This window comes from Urtica dioica, chromosome 5 (genome assembly GCF_054948205.1).
Source record: "Urtica dioica subsp. dioica isolate 48M chromosome 5, U.dioica_male_clone48M_v1_H2, whole genome shotgun sequence".
Taxonomy (NCBI): domain Eukaryota; kingdom Viridiplantae; phylum Streptophyta; class Magnoliopsida; order Rosales; family Urticaceae; genus Urtica; species Urtica dioica.
The window spans coordinates 3,688,214-3,705,010 of NC_142760.1; the positions used below are offsets into that span (position 1 = coordinate 3,688,214).

The window sequence follows — 16,797 nt, forward strand, 5'->3', positions numbered from 1 at the left end:
TCTTGCGGACATATCTTTTGAGAAAAAACGATTGATAGATTCCATTATACTGTCTCGTTATATCAAGAATACTCTGCTTTTTTTTCCAATAAGGTTGTACTACATATAATATATATATATATATATATAGAGAGAGAGAGAGAGTGAGAGAGAGATGTGTTATTGGGCATAAAAGGTGACGAAAAGACCATGATTTTTATTTTTATTTTTTTTGCATTATGATCATTACTGTTGTTATGTTGATGGTTTTGTTTTGAATGCTGTCTTGATAGTGTTATGTTGACCAGGTTAACACCCATTTTTCTAATGGAATTTTGTGAATATGATAGATAATTAAATTGGTTGACCATGTGTTTTGATGATGCTACTGGAAGTGGAAATAGTTTGAGTGTTATATGATTTGAAGGTCTTTGCCATTTTGGTTTTCAGATCTGTAAGTCATTATGGAAGAATAAAATCAACCTGCATCTAAAACGACAATAGAAACAGAATCATCGAGTGCTGTTTCGGCAAAGAGAAAGGGTCATTTGCGTTCTAATGTGTGGGACGATTTTAAGGAAAAAGATGGAACCGATAGGGTTGAATGTAATCATTGTGGGAGGGACTACAAATGTGATAAGAGCAAAAATGGTACTAGTACTTTGCGTACGCATCTATTAAAGTGCAATAAGAACCCGAAGAATGACATTAAAAGGCATAAAACTCTAGCCTTTGAGAAGGGTTATGGCACCGATTCGGCTAAGTTGGTAAGTGTGAGCTTTGATCATAAAGCATGTAGAAGAGCTTGTACCGAGTACATAATTGGTGGCGAGTTCTCATTTAGGCATGTTGAATGTGTCGCATTCAATAATTTTTGTTTCACGCTACAACCAAAGTTTGAACCCCCATCTCGGACAAGCGTGGCTCGAGATTGTTACACTCTATACTTGGAGATGAAGGAAAAATTAGCCCGGAGTATAAAGAAGTATGCGATATCGTTGACCACCGACACTTGGAGGTCTATTCAAAACATCGACTACATGTGTGTCACGGCGCATTTAATTGACAAGAATTGGAATTTGCATAAGAGAATTGTCTATTTTTTTTTAGGTACTTTTCTATATGCTCTATTATTTTCAATGCTTATATTCTTATTTATTATGTAAAATAACATCTTTGTTTAAAATATTTAGGTTCCTAATCACAAGGGGGAAACAATTTGTAGAGAGCTTGAGACGTGCATGCGAGAATGGAAAATTAGAAAGATATGTTCAATCACAGTTGATAATGCGTCATCGAATGATGCAGCCCTAAATAGCCTGAAGAGGAAGTTGAGTTCTGGTCCACGTTCTATTATCTTAGAACCAATTTTTTTACACTTGAGATGCGGGGCTCATATCATCAACTTGATTGTGAACGAAGGCTTGAAAGAGATTGAGAGCGCAGTTTCTCGCATAAGGCTCGCTTGCAAATATGTTCGGTCTTCAATGACGAGGCAAGTATCGTTTGAAGAATGATGTCAAAGAAAGGGAATCGAAATGAAGGCTTTGCTATGCTTGGATATGGTCACTCGATGGAACTCCACGTATCTTATGTTGGAAACGGCAATAAGGTTCCAAAAAGCTTTTGAAGGTATGGTCGGTGATGGAAATTATGATAACTATTTTTTTGAAGTTGGTCAACGATCGCCTAGCTTTGATGATTGGGAACAAGCAAAAGAATACACCGAGTTTCTAAAGACTTTTTACGCAGCCACTAAGAAGTTCAGCGGGTCGTCATATACAACGTCAAATTTATTTCTTTCCGAAATATTTGACATCTCACAAAAGATAGAAAAGATGATCTCACAAGCATGATCGAATCCCATGAAGAGTATGATGGATAAAAGGATGAAGACAAAGTTCGACAAGTATTGATGGGATGCTGAAAAAATTAGTGATGCTTTGTTTGTTGCTCATGCCCTTGATCCAAGGTTCAAGCTCAAGTTACTTAAGCACTTCTACACAAAATCAGGAAAGCCAAGTGATTACATAGATGTTGTGTGTCATAAGGTTGAGAAGCTACTAAAGATTTGTTCTCATCGTATGACAACGAAAATCCACAATCTTCAAATGCCAAGTCAAGTTCACAAAGTGCACAATGATACAGAGGATCAAGAATCGGATCTATTTGCTAAGTTTGGAGATCCCGATGACTCGTCGAGCGGGCATGAAGTTGATAAGTACTTGAATGAGCGTGTTGAGACATACTCTCAGAAGTTCGATATAATAGTATGGTGGAAGTTGAATGGTCACAAGTACCCGGTCTTGTCTAAGATATCTCGTGACATATTAGCTATTCAAGTTTCTACGGTGTCTTCCGAATCTGCTTTCTCTAGTGGTGGGAGGCTACTTGACTCATTTAGGAGTTCTTTGCTTCCGAGAATGGTTTAGGCTTTAATTTGCTCGCGTGACTGGTTGCTAGCGAACCGGAATTCACCTATTATGGACGAAGAATGCAAAGAAGAAATGGACCACTTAATGAATTCTTATTCAATTTTAGCGGGTAAACATCTAACTTGCTTTTCTTTCTAATATCATTCGCGATTAATTAACTTTATTTAATTTTTACAGAAATGGAACATGGAGAAGAACGAGTAGCCACAATCTCCGAACACGATGACAACGAATATGACTCGGTTTGAGTGTATGTTTGTCTTATTTGTAATTTTTGAAATATGTTTGTGAAGATGGATTATTGATGGTTTAAGATCATCTCATATTTTTAAGATTATTGATGGTTTACTTATTTGGAATGTTGTTTCTTTTGATATTGTGAGTGTGATAATGGTCTAAACGTGTGATAGTGTGAGTTAGGCCTACTGTGAGTGTGATACTGTGAGTTAGGCCTACTGTGAGACTGAGTGTGATAATGGTCTTCTTGCTGGAATGTGATATTGATTATTGGGTTCATGTGAGCGGAAACTTTATGTTTGTTTCGCTACTTTAAACTATGTGTCTCAGATTTGTGTAAACCATGATTATATGTTTTTTTTTCTTTTGTAGAAAATTAAGGTTTGTGTAAACCATGATTATATGTTTTTTTTTCATTTGTAGAAAATTAATGGTTTTATTTATTTATTATGTAAAACGGTCTAAACGGTCTAAAATGGCCCGGTCTAAATGATCTAAAACGGTCTAGAACGGTCTAGAATGGTCCTGTCTAAATGGTCCAAAACGGTCTAGAACGGTCCGGTCTAAACGGTCCAAAACGGTTAAACCGGACCGGACCGTTTTGGCCGGTCCGATTTTCATAGTTTTTTAGTCCGTTCCGGTTTGGATTTTTCTGGACCGTTTTGAGCGGTCCGGTCTGAATTTTAATTTGGTCGGTTTTGGACCGGACCAAACCGTGCACAGTCCTACCACATACGTTTCCCTTTCAAAAAAATTTGCATGACATAACTCCAATATGAATAATTTTGCCCAGTCAATTGCACATGGATAGACTGACGCGAATCATCTTTAACGTCAACCATATCGAATAAGCAAAGGAAAAACCAACAACCAGATCCCAAAATCCAAAAACGAGGCAAAATCCAACTAAGAGAGCAAACCATAGTATGTACCACGGTGAGGATCAATTCGGTGCAAATCCCGCAAAACGATGCAAAACTCCTAAAATCGCAGCCGACGACCACCGAAACTTTTAATCCTAGCGCAAATTCAGACAAGGCTCTGAGACCATGTTAAAATCCAACTCAAAATCAATAAGTGTTAATTGGATAGGCATGTTCATTCACACACACAACCAATGTATGATTATTCACTTCAATAGATTTGACTATCGTTTCAATTATTATACGCATTTTTTTAGGCTCTTGTCGATTTTTCTAATATGGTGAGCTTGTCGGTGAGCTTTTCGGTGAGCTTGGAAATGAACTTTAAGAGGCTTTCCCTCACGGAGATAAAGATTGGCATCAAGAAAGTAACTCCGGGTCGCCATATAATTAAAAATCTGTTAAATATTGGTAATCTTCAGCATTATTTGATTCGCCCTTTGATGTGGGCAGTAGCGGATCTAGAATCTCAAGTTAAGGAGATAAATTTGAAAAAAAAAATCAAGGATGAAAATTTGAAAAAATCATATAAATTTGGGCCAAAAATATATAAAATGCTAAAATTTTTAGTGTAAAAATTGCAATTCCAAAAAGTTCATGGGCATTTGCCCCTCTTGGGCCTAAGGTGGTTCCGCACTTGGATGTGGGAACTGAGACTGGTTTAAAAAACAATACATAACATATTTCGGGGTCTAGAGTATAAGCAAATACATGACTAAATATCCAAATTACATAACATATTTAGGGTATCAACGACTACAAAAAGATTCATCATTTTCCTTATTTCTTGTAGTGACTAAAAAAAGCCTTACATAGGCTACCCATGTGCCTTACAAGGGACTACCCCTAATCTGCTAATTTGACATGGAACAACATAAGTATCTAAGAAGTCAATTTTATCTATCTTATTAAAAAATTAGAGTGAATATTACAATAACTAAGATGAAACAGAGAGTACCAACTACTGCAATTCCTAGTTTCTCCGATTACCAAATTCGGAGCTTTATGTAATTGGAATCAGAAATTTGAGCCCGATCCAGGTATTTAGACCTAGTCTTTTAAGTCCGAAACATATATTTATGACATGATTCCGAGAAAATTGATAAACAACATATACATCAAACAACTTAAAGTCTTAAATTTTTAATCACTAACTCAAATAGAAATTTGCAATTACATGTGATTAATTCAAGAGCCAGATTTGCTTTAGGAATTAGCCAAAAAAAAAAAAAAAAAGCAACAAGGATATTCGTTAAAGCTACTCGTGGACATGAAAATGAAACATATTAAAGAGTTAAAGACAAATTAAGAAGATTGAGAAAGAGTGTACCTCTGAAGAGATATCAAGAAAAGAAACTACATTCAAAAGTATAATTTCCTTGCGTTTTTTTAGTTAAAAAACAAGGGGTTAATAGTAGACTTCATATAATTGAAACTACTGTTGTTTATATGACATAGTTTATTTGGAAAAATAAATTGTAATAGAGATGTTCAAGCTGGAGCGTCAACGAGTTGTTCAAGCAACTTAAGCAACTAGTAGTCAGGGCAGTTGCGTCTTTTCCTCACGCGGAAATCAAGTAACTACCACGTTGATTATTTACCTGATTTGCTTGGAGATGTAATCTCGGATCTTTAGGGATTCGATTGATTTAGTTTCCGCGTAGAATTTCAGAATCTAACCATATATAAATCCACCTAGGGTTGTCTCTTTGGTTGAAGAGATTCTTCGACTGTTTGGCTATTCACGAGAACTTCATCGACAATAGACATTGACTAACTCAGAGTTTTTTTATCGTCATACTAAGCTTGAGATCGTGTGTCGAATAGGTGTGACGGTGAAAGATCGGGGTAATACATGGAGATGAGTCTCTGGTTCAAGGCGTAGAGGAGTCTCTGGTTCAAGGCGAAGATAACGTCATCGACAATAGGCATTGAAGAGAGGCGTTAGCGAAGAGGAGTTTTGTCTTACTTAATATTCCTATAATCTTTATTGATTTATGTTTGATTTTTTTTGTCTCCATAACATCATATCTAATCTGCTAATAACACTCAGTTGTTCGACAAGTTGTTTAACTTAAAACTTTAACAACCATCTTAGCAGTGTTACATAATTTTAATTGGTATCTGAGCAGGTCACTCTAGCATATTGAGTGTTTTCCTAGATTATTACTAACATGTGTTGCTTGTTAAGATGAACACGAAGGAATGACACAATATATGACGTCCTCCTCTGTTGGATAGAACCAACAATTGCCTATTGGAAAGCTAGGGTGAAGACGTTTCTGAAGGTCATTGATGAGAGGCCTGGCACGCTGTAGAATAGGGATGGAAGTCCCCTATCATCGTGATCGAAAATGAAACTGTTGATCTGCCTCTTGAAAGTGGACAAATGTGCATCACAAAGACGCCAATGGGAACTCTAAGGCGATGAATGCTATTTTTTCCGCAGTCGATGAGAACGTCTGCAAACTGATCTCAAACTGCGAGATTGCTTAGGAGGCATGAGACATCCTCACTGTTGGTCACCAAGGTACCAAAAAGGTTAGAGAAGAGTGCATTCGTCAACTTACTTCTCTGCTTGAGAATATCAATATGAAAGATGAGGAGAGTATAGCAGAGTGCAATGCTAGAATTTAAGATATCTACAATAAATCTTATTCTCTTGGAGAGACAATTGACAATGCCAGGTTGGTAAGCAAAGTGTTCATAACCCTTCCAGAAAGGTTCTCTTTGAAGGTTCTTCCATAGAAGAGACTCATGATCTAACAACGATGAAGCTTGATGAGCTGTTATGATCTCTCCGAACTTCTGAGATGAACATCAAGGAGAAAGAACAACAGTGTGATAAGAAAGGGAAAGGAATTGTGCTGAAGGCTGAAACTGTGTCTGGAGAAGAGCTGGACTACAACGACCGATTTCCTTTCTTGCAAAGAACTTTGGAACGCTTATGAGAAAAGTAAATCAGAGAAAAGGTGATCAAGGGCAATAGTACTCTCCAAGCTTCCAGAATATAAGGGAAATGAGCTCTCAGAAGAAGAATCGCTCAGGTGTAGACAATAATCGGCAATGGAGATAAGCCCAAGAGAGTTTAGTGCTACAAATGTGAAGGGTGTGGTCATATTGCTGTTGAATGTATAAACACCTTGAAGAAGAATAACAAGTCCCCGGTGGCCTGCTGGAGCGACAGTCATTCAGAATCTAGTAAAGCAAAAGATGAAGTGAATCTTTTGGCCTTCAATATTGTGACAAATGAGAAGAAGGAGCACAAATCTAACATGGAGTCTGTTGATGTCGAAGTTTCAAGAGAATAGATTGTGAAGAACTACTGTCTTCTGAATGATAAGTGGCTGGCTGTGATAGACCACAACAAGATGCTGAATTAGAATATCACTGGGTTAAAGCTCGAGAATGATGATTTGCAGAAAAAGATCAGTGAGCTCACATCAGAGAATGCCAAGCTCGTCAGCACACTTGAAGTTTTGAAGGAACATGTGAAGTACAAGCATAAGGCACATTCAGAGTTGACCTAGCTAAAGTAGAATGTGAAGATGCTGAACTTTAGAACATGTAATCTGGATTCCATTCTGGCCTCATCGAGAAGGAGTGAGAACATCAAAGGTATAGGGTTTCATGGAGAGACTTCACAGTCTGCTAAGAAGTTCGTTAAAGCCAGTAGAGGGCAGCCTGATCATGGGTCAAAAAAGATGTTCAATCAAGCTCCTGCTTCGAATGCTCACGCCAACTCCAGACGAAGAAGAAGTGGATCTGTCATTACTGCAATAGAGAAGGAAATATTAAACCGCGCTGCTTCAAGTATCTGGCTGATCTTAGAGTAAACAGAGCTCAGAGGTTTCCATCTTCAAAGCCTCGTGTCCTTATTCGTCAGGAATGGATAATCAAGGAGCAAAATGTATATTTTATGGCATGTCATCCCACTTGCGACAATGAAGAAGGAAGCTGGTACTTCGATAGTGAGTGCTCTGGTGACATGAAAGCTTCTTTTTTGCACGTGAAGAAAGCCACGACTCTCTCTGTGAGATTTGGTAATTCTGAAAAAAAAAAAAAAAAAAAAAAAGTGATGCTTTTGGTAAGAGAATCCTTAATCTGAAAGCACTACTACAAAAAAGGCTTTCAGAAGCGATAAAAGTCGCTTCTAAAGGCCAAAAAGTTGCTTCTAATGGACTTTAGAAGCGACTTTTTGGCCTAAAAATTAGAAGCGACTTGTCGCTTCTAAACCAAAAAATCTGGCGCCGAAAATGAAGTGAAGAGTTTAGAAGCGATCCATAGCGGGTCGCAATCTGGCTCACACTTAATGCAAGCTCTGGGTCGGGCGGTCCGGCACGATGCCTAAACAAGGCGTCATACCTAGTAGCTAGGTCTCACACTGCTCCCCGTAGTTCCAACATCTCTTCGTCGTCGGCGGGCGTCGCGTCTTGAGCTGCAGATGAAGATTCAGCCTCGAAATTGTGAGCTTGGGCTTCTAGCAGATCCGAACGCGGGATCAATGGTCTTATCCATGTAGCCCAATCACATCGCATGCCAAGAATTTGGGCCATCGCAGCCTCTTTCATAGCGTCTTCGCTCGAGGATTGCCCTACCGCCTGAGCTTGCCGTCGTATATCAGCTAGTTGTTCCATGGCCCTGCATACAATAGTTACAAAATTAATTGCATTAATTGAAATGAATAACATTAGTTTAAACAAAATGAATAAAACTTACATGATATTCTTCAGCATCGGGCGTAGTCTAGTGCCCATCAGTGGTTTGATGGAGTCTCTCCTACGCAATGAGCGATCCGAGCATCAAACCACTAGGCAGCCTCTGCGAATGTAGATAATGAATTAGTGTGTATATATATATATATATATATATATATATATATACTTGTTAATTAAGTTGAATAAGTTATAGTTGAGTAAAACTTACGTTCATCCATTGATACTCACCGAATGAAATCGTCATTTACCGACTTTGTGTGGTCTTCTTGGATTGGTTGACTTTGTTCTGTTCGAACTTTTTCTTCAAAATAATATTGTTTCAAGTGACCCAATGAAGGTTTGCACTTGCATTTCTCGGATCCTCTATGCTCAATCTGACACGTGTTTGATAAAAGGCTTTACAAGTTCCTAAAATTGGATACCGTTAAGTCATATATAACACATTCCAAATGTACTTGCCTAAGAACATGCGAACATAGTTTAACAACCACGTGTCAAATTGAGCATAGGATCCAAGAATGCAAGTGCAAACATCCATTGAGTCAAATTTCTGACATGTATCAATATTATTTTGTAGAAAATGTACGATAATTGTTACCTTGAAGTCATCAGTAACCATCTTGTCCAACATAGCAATCCAGTCTAAGCCAGTCAACGCCTTCGGCTTGTTAGCCAGGGCCAAAGCTTGGTCTCAATCATAGTCAATCCTGTATCGGCGACTGTACTTGGCCTATCTGTCACAGAGATGCTTCTTCGCGTTACGGATGATCGTCTTCTCGATGAGAGTACGATGGCAAGTCGTTGGACGAAGCTCCATAGTCTCCATGTCCTCGTCCACAAAGTCGAATTCTGTGTAAATACCATACAAAATCATTGCTTATTATTGTGGCGGAACATTATTCCACGATGGTGTATCCAGGGGAATGTGCTCTCGTACCATGCCCCCCCCCAAGCTGTTGGCAAACGTGCCAATCCTCTCGCATTTCTTGGTCTTCTCGCCTTGCGCCCTATCGCGGTTGGATAAAGCTATCGTAGAACTGGATTGAAGATCATGATCACCTTCTTTATCTTTCTCGTCCTTTGAGAACCGGCCCCCGTCGTAACACCTCGTACATCAGACAGAGGTGTCTCCGGCGGAGCACCGTCTCCACCACCTAGGCTCGCAGATATACTGCAATATTTATATTGCAATATTGAGAACAAGACCGGGCATTACTTTTGAAGTTTGATGTCGGAAAATCAGAAAAAAATAGATTTAAACTACGTATTTATAAATTTTGTCGAAATTTTGGCAGAGTTTCCCCTAAAATATCGGCAAACCAAAAACGTGCAATTTCATTATAAAAACATGGGTAATTTAGCAAAAAAAGTCAACTCAAACCTTAGAAATTGACAAATAGCCAAGGTTTTGTAAATATTAAGTAAATACCCGGCATGAATTAATTACCCATCCAAGTTTACTAAAACGCCCAAATAATTTTCCCGCCCATTCGCCATTTCCCGATTAATATTAAAAAAAATCCAGGGAAATCATGATTTCCGAGAATCGGGGTAATTAAATCACATTCATAACCGCTCACCTCAATTATCTCTTAGTTAAGAAAAAAAAAGCTCTAAAAAAAGGACCTCTGGTCTCTTCCCCGACGAAAACCTATCCAACATCTCCGACGAACGATTTCGGCAGCAGCAAATATATCTGGAATCCAAATGTAGATGTTCTTGCTATTTTAACTAGTATTTACTAATTTTCGACAAAGATTTACACAAAATGGAAAAATAAATCTGGGTTTTTGAGTTCGATTTTAGAAAAACATGGATTTTGTATTAGTCATATTCCTCTGTGAAAAAAGATTCATGTATTGTTACCGAAGTCAGACAAATCGACCTGACCTTTCCTAAGTCTGGAAATCTTCTCCTCGAACTCTGTGTAAACCATGGGAGCACCTATTCTCTCTAAAAAAGAGAAGAGAATAAATATCAACAACAAAGAGATGAAAATAATTAAATAAATCCTTGCCGATCTCGTTTAATACCAGAAAAACTAGCCCAGGTCGCCTGGAACGAACTAGCGCGAGCACCAAGGGAATGCTCATTGACAGAAAAGTAAAAATATCTTTGACTCCAGTCGAAGTCTTTTCCACGAATATTGTTCAAGACTCCTTTGTTCGGAGACTTGGACAAGTAGAAGCACCGAGATCGTGTTTCAAGTTCGCTTTGACCACACAGAGACGAAATATATCCGTCACTGAGAGGTCAACCCTCACCTCAATCGAGAAGATGATGAGCCCGATCACCATTCTGACAAAGTTTGGGCACATCCGGGGGATAGCAGTCTTGAGAACGCTGAGGTAATCCAAGAGAAGAGAAAGGATGGGAAATCGAAGGCCATATTTTTCAAAAAAAATATATCATAAACGGCACAGTAATTATCAATGACCGTATTTGCAGTCACTCCTGGCAGAGGTGTAAGAAGGTGAATTTTTGGGGGGATCTGGAATATTCTACGGAAAGTTATCAGTTCGCTTGAAGTAACTAAAGAAGGCTTTAAGAGATCGTCGTTCGCACTCACGACTTTAGAAGAATGATCTGGGTTCGGTCCTGAATACGACATGGTTTTTTACTAATAAAATTACCGAGCTCATATATAAATGTGACAAATTAAGGAAAAACGCTAGACGAACTCGAAAGATATTCAAGCAAAGTCAAAGAGGATATGATTTTCTAGAGAGAAAAAGCGACACGAGGAAATAGTAAAAATATAAAAGTTTGAGAGATTTACCCGATTTTCTTCCACTCAAATGATATAATGAATGAAATTTGAAGATACCTTTCAAATCTTTTTATATCAGGGGGTTAAAACCCACTTCCCGAAATATTTTCATCATTCGAAAAATAAAATAAAATATTTTCTCTCGGATCACGAGAAAACCTTAACAGACGCTTTAAACCATCAGACTTCGATCACGTAGCATCGCGGCCAGGCGCCACATGTAAAAGTGCGCTCAAAACCGTATGCCAATATTTTTAAAAAAAATATCAAACTCCCGCCTCTAAAATCAGGGGAAATGAAATCTCTTAGTATATTTAATATTCAAAAAATATTGTTTATGCTGGGGGCTGATCGTGGGAGCATATTTCGACCCAAAAAGAGCATTGGGCCACGCGGCTCTATTTTTTTAAAAAAAAGGAAAACAATTCGATTAAATAATTCGATTATTTAATCCTCACCAAAGTAGCTGAATTAACAAAATTATTTGGTCTGGACCAAATGGTATTACAAGCTTGATCCACTTCCGTGCGGTGTACCTTGACGAAGTCGAAGTCAGAGAGATCTCGCCTGAAGATTCGGGAGGTTGGCGAGTTCCCAAGGCATTTCAAATAAGGAAGCGGCGTAGCTATAGACGAGCCGACGAAAAAGGAAGCTAACTGCACGTGTCCCGGAGGATCTCGTACTTCGCCCCAGTATAAATCTCTTCAACCTGAGGAGATTTCAGCACCTTTTTTCTCTTTTGTGAATCTCGAAATACATCGCTCTCTGTTCTCATGAGTTCGCTGATTTACTTCATTCCTTTTTGAACTCTTTCTCATTTGTATTTGCTTCCAATCGATAAATAACAGTTCGCTCTATTTTCTTGTTCTTTCAACGCATTATTTAATTATTTGACTTGTTTCTAGCACGTCGTTTTTCCGGGATCCCTTTCAATAAATTGAAACAAACAACATTTATTTATTTTCTGTTTTATTCGTGATTTTAGAGGCTCGAAAACGACATCAACAGTGATTAGCTAAGCTTAGAACGACATATGATCAAGCTTTTAAGGAGTCTTTTACCTCTGCTTTTTGCATATATACATGTTATTGTATTAGAAGCACGGGTTAGTACTTTCCATTGAAATTTTCCAGATACACGTTTAGAAGTCTTGGGAGAGATATAATGTGAAAATCGAAGGGATCTCAAGCTTAGGGGGAGCCTAAGTAGATAGACGTAGGTTGTGTAGCTAGCGATGGAATCGTTGAGTGTAAATCTTTGTTATACCACGTTATCATGCTAAATTTCTTTCCACCGAGCAAAGACCCTCCAAATGTAGACACAACTTGCCCCAATGGGTTATCAACTCTGGTCTCTATTTATTATTTTCACACTCATATCGTTTATCTTCCGGTTCCCTAAATTTCAGCAACTGTCACACTTTTTGTTATAACACGTTCTGGAACAGTTGCGCATAATCAGTAATTACATATGTTATACGTATTCATGAAGTATTAAAATTAATACATACAAAATGAAGTATTTAAATTTCATATTTGTAGTTTTTTATAGTCATTAATTATTTTAAATTAATAGATAAAATGGATCAATAAATAGCCAAAATCAATATATTGATTGGATTTGAGTATCCGCAACTCTTGAATCTATCTATAAAGATTGTCGCTAGAAATTTTAGGAACGCTTTTGCGACTGTCAATTACAATTTAAAACTAAATAGTCATAAAAAATAGTTTATGTCCCTTAAATATTAGATTTATGACTATCACTAACTGTTGTAAAATCTAACAGTCATCAAAAATATTTTATGACTGTTAAATGATAGATTTGATAACTGATAATAACAGTCGTAATATTTATCAGTTATAATAACAGTCTCCAGCTTCTCCAAGAACCAAACGCAGTTCTTGAGCCCAGTTTCGATCTCCCACCGCCCACCAGTCGTCATTGATGTGTATGGAAGAGAGTAGCAATGATGGAGGGTGAAGATGTGCAAGTTTTTTCACAAAACAACAAAGGAAACTCGAGAGTTCTTTTTCATATGTTTTTGATCGTGAGAGAACTACATGTACGTGACTTTATTTAGAAAAGAAACTAAGGAAAATTATTATGGTAGTCATTTATAATAGGGAAATATCAAGAGTGCATTTCGTTTCTCCGGATCATGAAGTATGGTTCCGAAAGTGACTTCGGTTCGTTCAGGCTCAACCCCCCGCTCTAGCTAGCAGTAAAAGACATGAAGAGCAATTTTCGAATATCAAGAGCAAACGATGCAATCTCCCACTTCACCGAAGTGAAAGGATTGACTGGTACCCGACCATCGAAATCTTCTAACATTTCTGCTATTCGTTCAGCTTGGAACCCCCTCCCTGGGGAACGAAGAAGGGTTTCCATTTTTTCAAATGAACGATTTGAAGACCTATTGATTCTAACTCACTGAGAGACGAAAGCTAGGGGAGCGAATTGCCACCAAATTAAGAAAAAACCTCTTATATATACCCACAATTATACATTTTGGAAGAGGTCTTTGCCGCGAATCCTCTTGAAAGAGAGGGGTGCCTTCGGGAACGCGGACACAGGTGTTTAAATCAAATCCGGCTGAAGACCACTTTACAGCCACGTGTGAAATTGGAAGCCGTTGTTTTTAGAAATATCAAACATATCCCTTCAGTTGAATATAAATTACATATACCTCCCCTAAAAAAATGTTATATTACAAATATCACCCTTTTCGTTTATTTTTTACAAATAAATAATTGAACTCCCCAAAATACCCTTAATAGAATAAATATTTATTTACTATTTTATTTAAAAAATCAAAATCAGTCTTTATAAAAACATTCCTTAACTTTTTATAAAGAAATTTTTTAATTTAATTTTTTTGTATATAGAATATAAAATAAAAAAATTATTTCATTAAGGGTATTTTGGGGAGTTCAATTTTTTTTTTTTTTTTTGTAAAAAATAAACGAAAAAGGTGATATTTGTAATATAACATTTTTTTAGGGGAGGTATATGTCATTTATATTAAACTGAAGGGATATGTTTGATATTTCTAGAAATCGAAGGGATAAATCTCGCATTTCGATTGAACACAGGGGATACTGTTGATATTTTTCCTTTATAATAAACTAAATGCACACAAACGTGACATTTCTATAAATTAAAGGTGGGAACTCATCTCACCAATACTTGGGTACCCACCTAGCAATTGCTAGTGTTTCAAGTTCTCAAATATTATGGGGTCAAGTAGGGACACTAAATAAAATAAAATAAAAAAATACGAACTTAGTATTTCACTAGGATCTCCAATATATATATATATATATATATATATATATATATATATATATATATATATATATATGTGTGTGTGTGTGTGTGTGTGTGTGTGTTATTTTCTTTATAGTTTTTTCTACGCGACGAGCATGGTTGAAGAGTGGCATCTTTTGAGATACGTTTGAATAGTATTCCCTATAACTATTGATACCGTTGAAGTTATATTAATTTAATGATCGTATGTGTCTACAACAAAATATTGATCGATCATGTATTCATTTATTCTTCAATATTAATGAAGGAAGTCCGGGGGATCTTCTATCCATGCACTCAAACCTCCTTCTATCGTTGCTCTTCTCTTTCCTCCCTATCAGAATATGAGCTCTTTATTTTCTCGTTGGAGGAGATACGAAGGCGAGATTACAACAACTGTTGTTGTTCTAGCTTTTTATTCTTTTCCACAAATTTTAAAGCAAAGTGACAAAGATTAAATAAGTTATGTTAAAATAGTGTGTTAATAAAAAATTGTGGGAGTCATTTATAATAAACTAAATGTACTGAGATTTCTAGAAACTAAAGGTAGGAACTTAAAATTTCACTTAGATCCCCAAAATATATGTATGTAATTTTCTTTATAGGTTTTTGGCACGACGAGCGTGGTTGAAGAGTGTGACAATTTGAGATACGTTTGAATAGTATTCACTTTAATTATTGATATCCTTGAAGAAGTTATATTAATTTAATGATCATATGTGTCTAAAAAAATTAGTGATCGTGTTTTCATTTATTCTTTAATTTAATGAAGAAAGGTTAGGGTCTAACTCATACAAACCAAATCATTGACACAGACATAACAAACACAAGTTACAATAATGTAAACATGGCATTCAAGTACAGCACAAATAAACAATAATTCTAAAATTAAAACCTCTTCAAAGGATGATACAACATTCAACAAATAAAAAAAAAAAAAAAAAAGAACATTCAAGTGTGAGTAACATTTTTTTGCTTTGGATGAGGAGGTTGCACAAGATTATAAGCTCGCTTGATGAGTTGCGACTTCCACAAGATGTCTTTCTCAATTAACATCTTGTGGGTTAATAAGATGAGAGAGACGTACAATTCCGGAGTAGAAGGATTGAAGGAGCTCGCTTCTCTTTTAGAGCGAAAAGCATCGTCTGACCTCAACCACATCAATGCAACAATTTCGTCACGAGCCACTTTTGTTGAGAATGTACGATTGGCTCGTCGTCACTCTTATTTTTGTGTCTGTGTTTTTCATAACCAGTTCTTTGTTTTGCGGTTGCAGTTTCTTTCCAGTGTAGTTGCGGATGCGAATGAAGTAATTTGCGACATTCAAAATTCTGTCAACGAGCAGAGGTAGATATTGGATTTCTACATCAATCAACAAGAGGAGGTATATATGATTCATTGTGTCTCAAAAGTCTGATCCTAAAAAGGCATAGACTAACAAGTCCTGTTTCTTTCTTCACAGGGGATCAAAAGAAGTTTGGTTGCAGCGAAAATGAATTCTAGTTCGACGACGACATTTTTCAACGAAGTCCATGGTCGGGCTTCCCAAGTAGACCGATTACTAGAGGAAAATCAGTATGAAACATGTCAGCGACTAAAACACATGGAAATGGCATTCAAGGTAAACGCTGTATGTCTATGTTTGTATTTGTATCGTGTTACGGTGATCTGAATTCGGTAGTGTCGTAACAGGAAGAGTGTTTAAGAGAAGAGAGAGAGGCGGTGGAAAACATTGCAGCCATATTAGCGAACGTGACAGCAAAGAGAATAGCTACGTTATCGGAGGCATCGAGGAAGATGTTGGAATCAGATGAAGAAGAGATTGGTGCGAGAGATACAATCGACCATCGAGTAAGTTGTTTTTTTTTGCTTTTGCTTAGCTCATGGCATGACAATGTTGTCATGTTATTCACTATTTGCTCTGATAATATTACAGAGAAAACATAAGCACAAATGAGGGAACGCGTGAAGAGTTCATTTGTACTTCTTTGAGTGTGGACTCCGAGATTAATGCTGCAGCATCCAAAACCTTGGCAACTATCAAAGGTTAATACATAGCTTGTGTTCTCTTTCTCTATCGTGATAAATGATTACATGTATGTTCTAATTAATTTGTTTTCTGGGTGCAGATTCAGTGAAAGAAGAGCAGGAGAACAAGGAGGAAATGGAACCATATATACGTACCAAATATACAACCCTCCGCCTTATCGACATTGAGAAAGAATAATATTATTATATATTGACAGAAACATGTATAATAATGTGCATCACAAGAAGGCTATAGGTTACTTGACATTGACAAGAAGGAAATAGTTTTATGGCTATAGGCCCTATACTAGCCATCTTTTCTTAACCCAAGACTTGGCCCTAAGGTTATTCGGAGACGATAAATGTTATTCTTGATCAGTACACACTATTTCGGGGCA

At 37.1% G+C, this 16,797-nt stretch overlaps 1 long non-coding RNA gene across 1 annotated transcript; it reads left to right on the forward strand.

Annotated features, from left to right (window-relative positions):
- The first annotated feature begins 16,198 nt into the window (after positions 1–16,198).
- Positions 16,199–16,536, forward strand: LOC149394886 (uncharacterized). The gene is made up of 3 exons (XR_016296926.1): positions 16,199–16,222; positions 16,308–16,417; positions 16,501–16,536. It is a non-coding gene; the product is annotated as an uncharacterized LOC149394886 (long non-coding RNA).
- Positions 16,537–16,797: the final 261 nt, after the last annotated feature.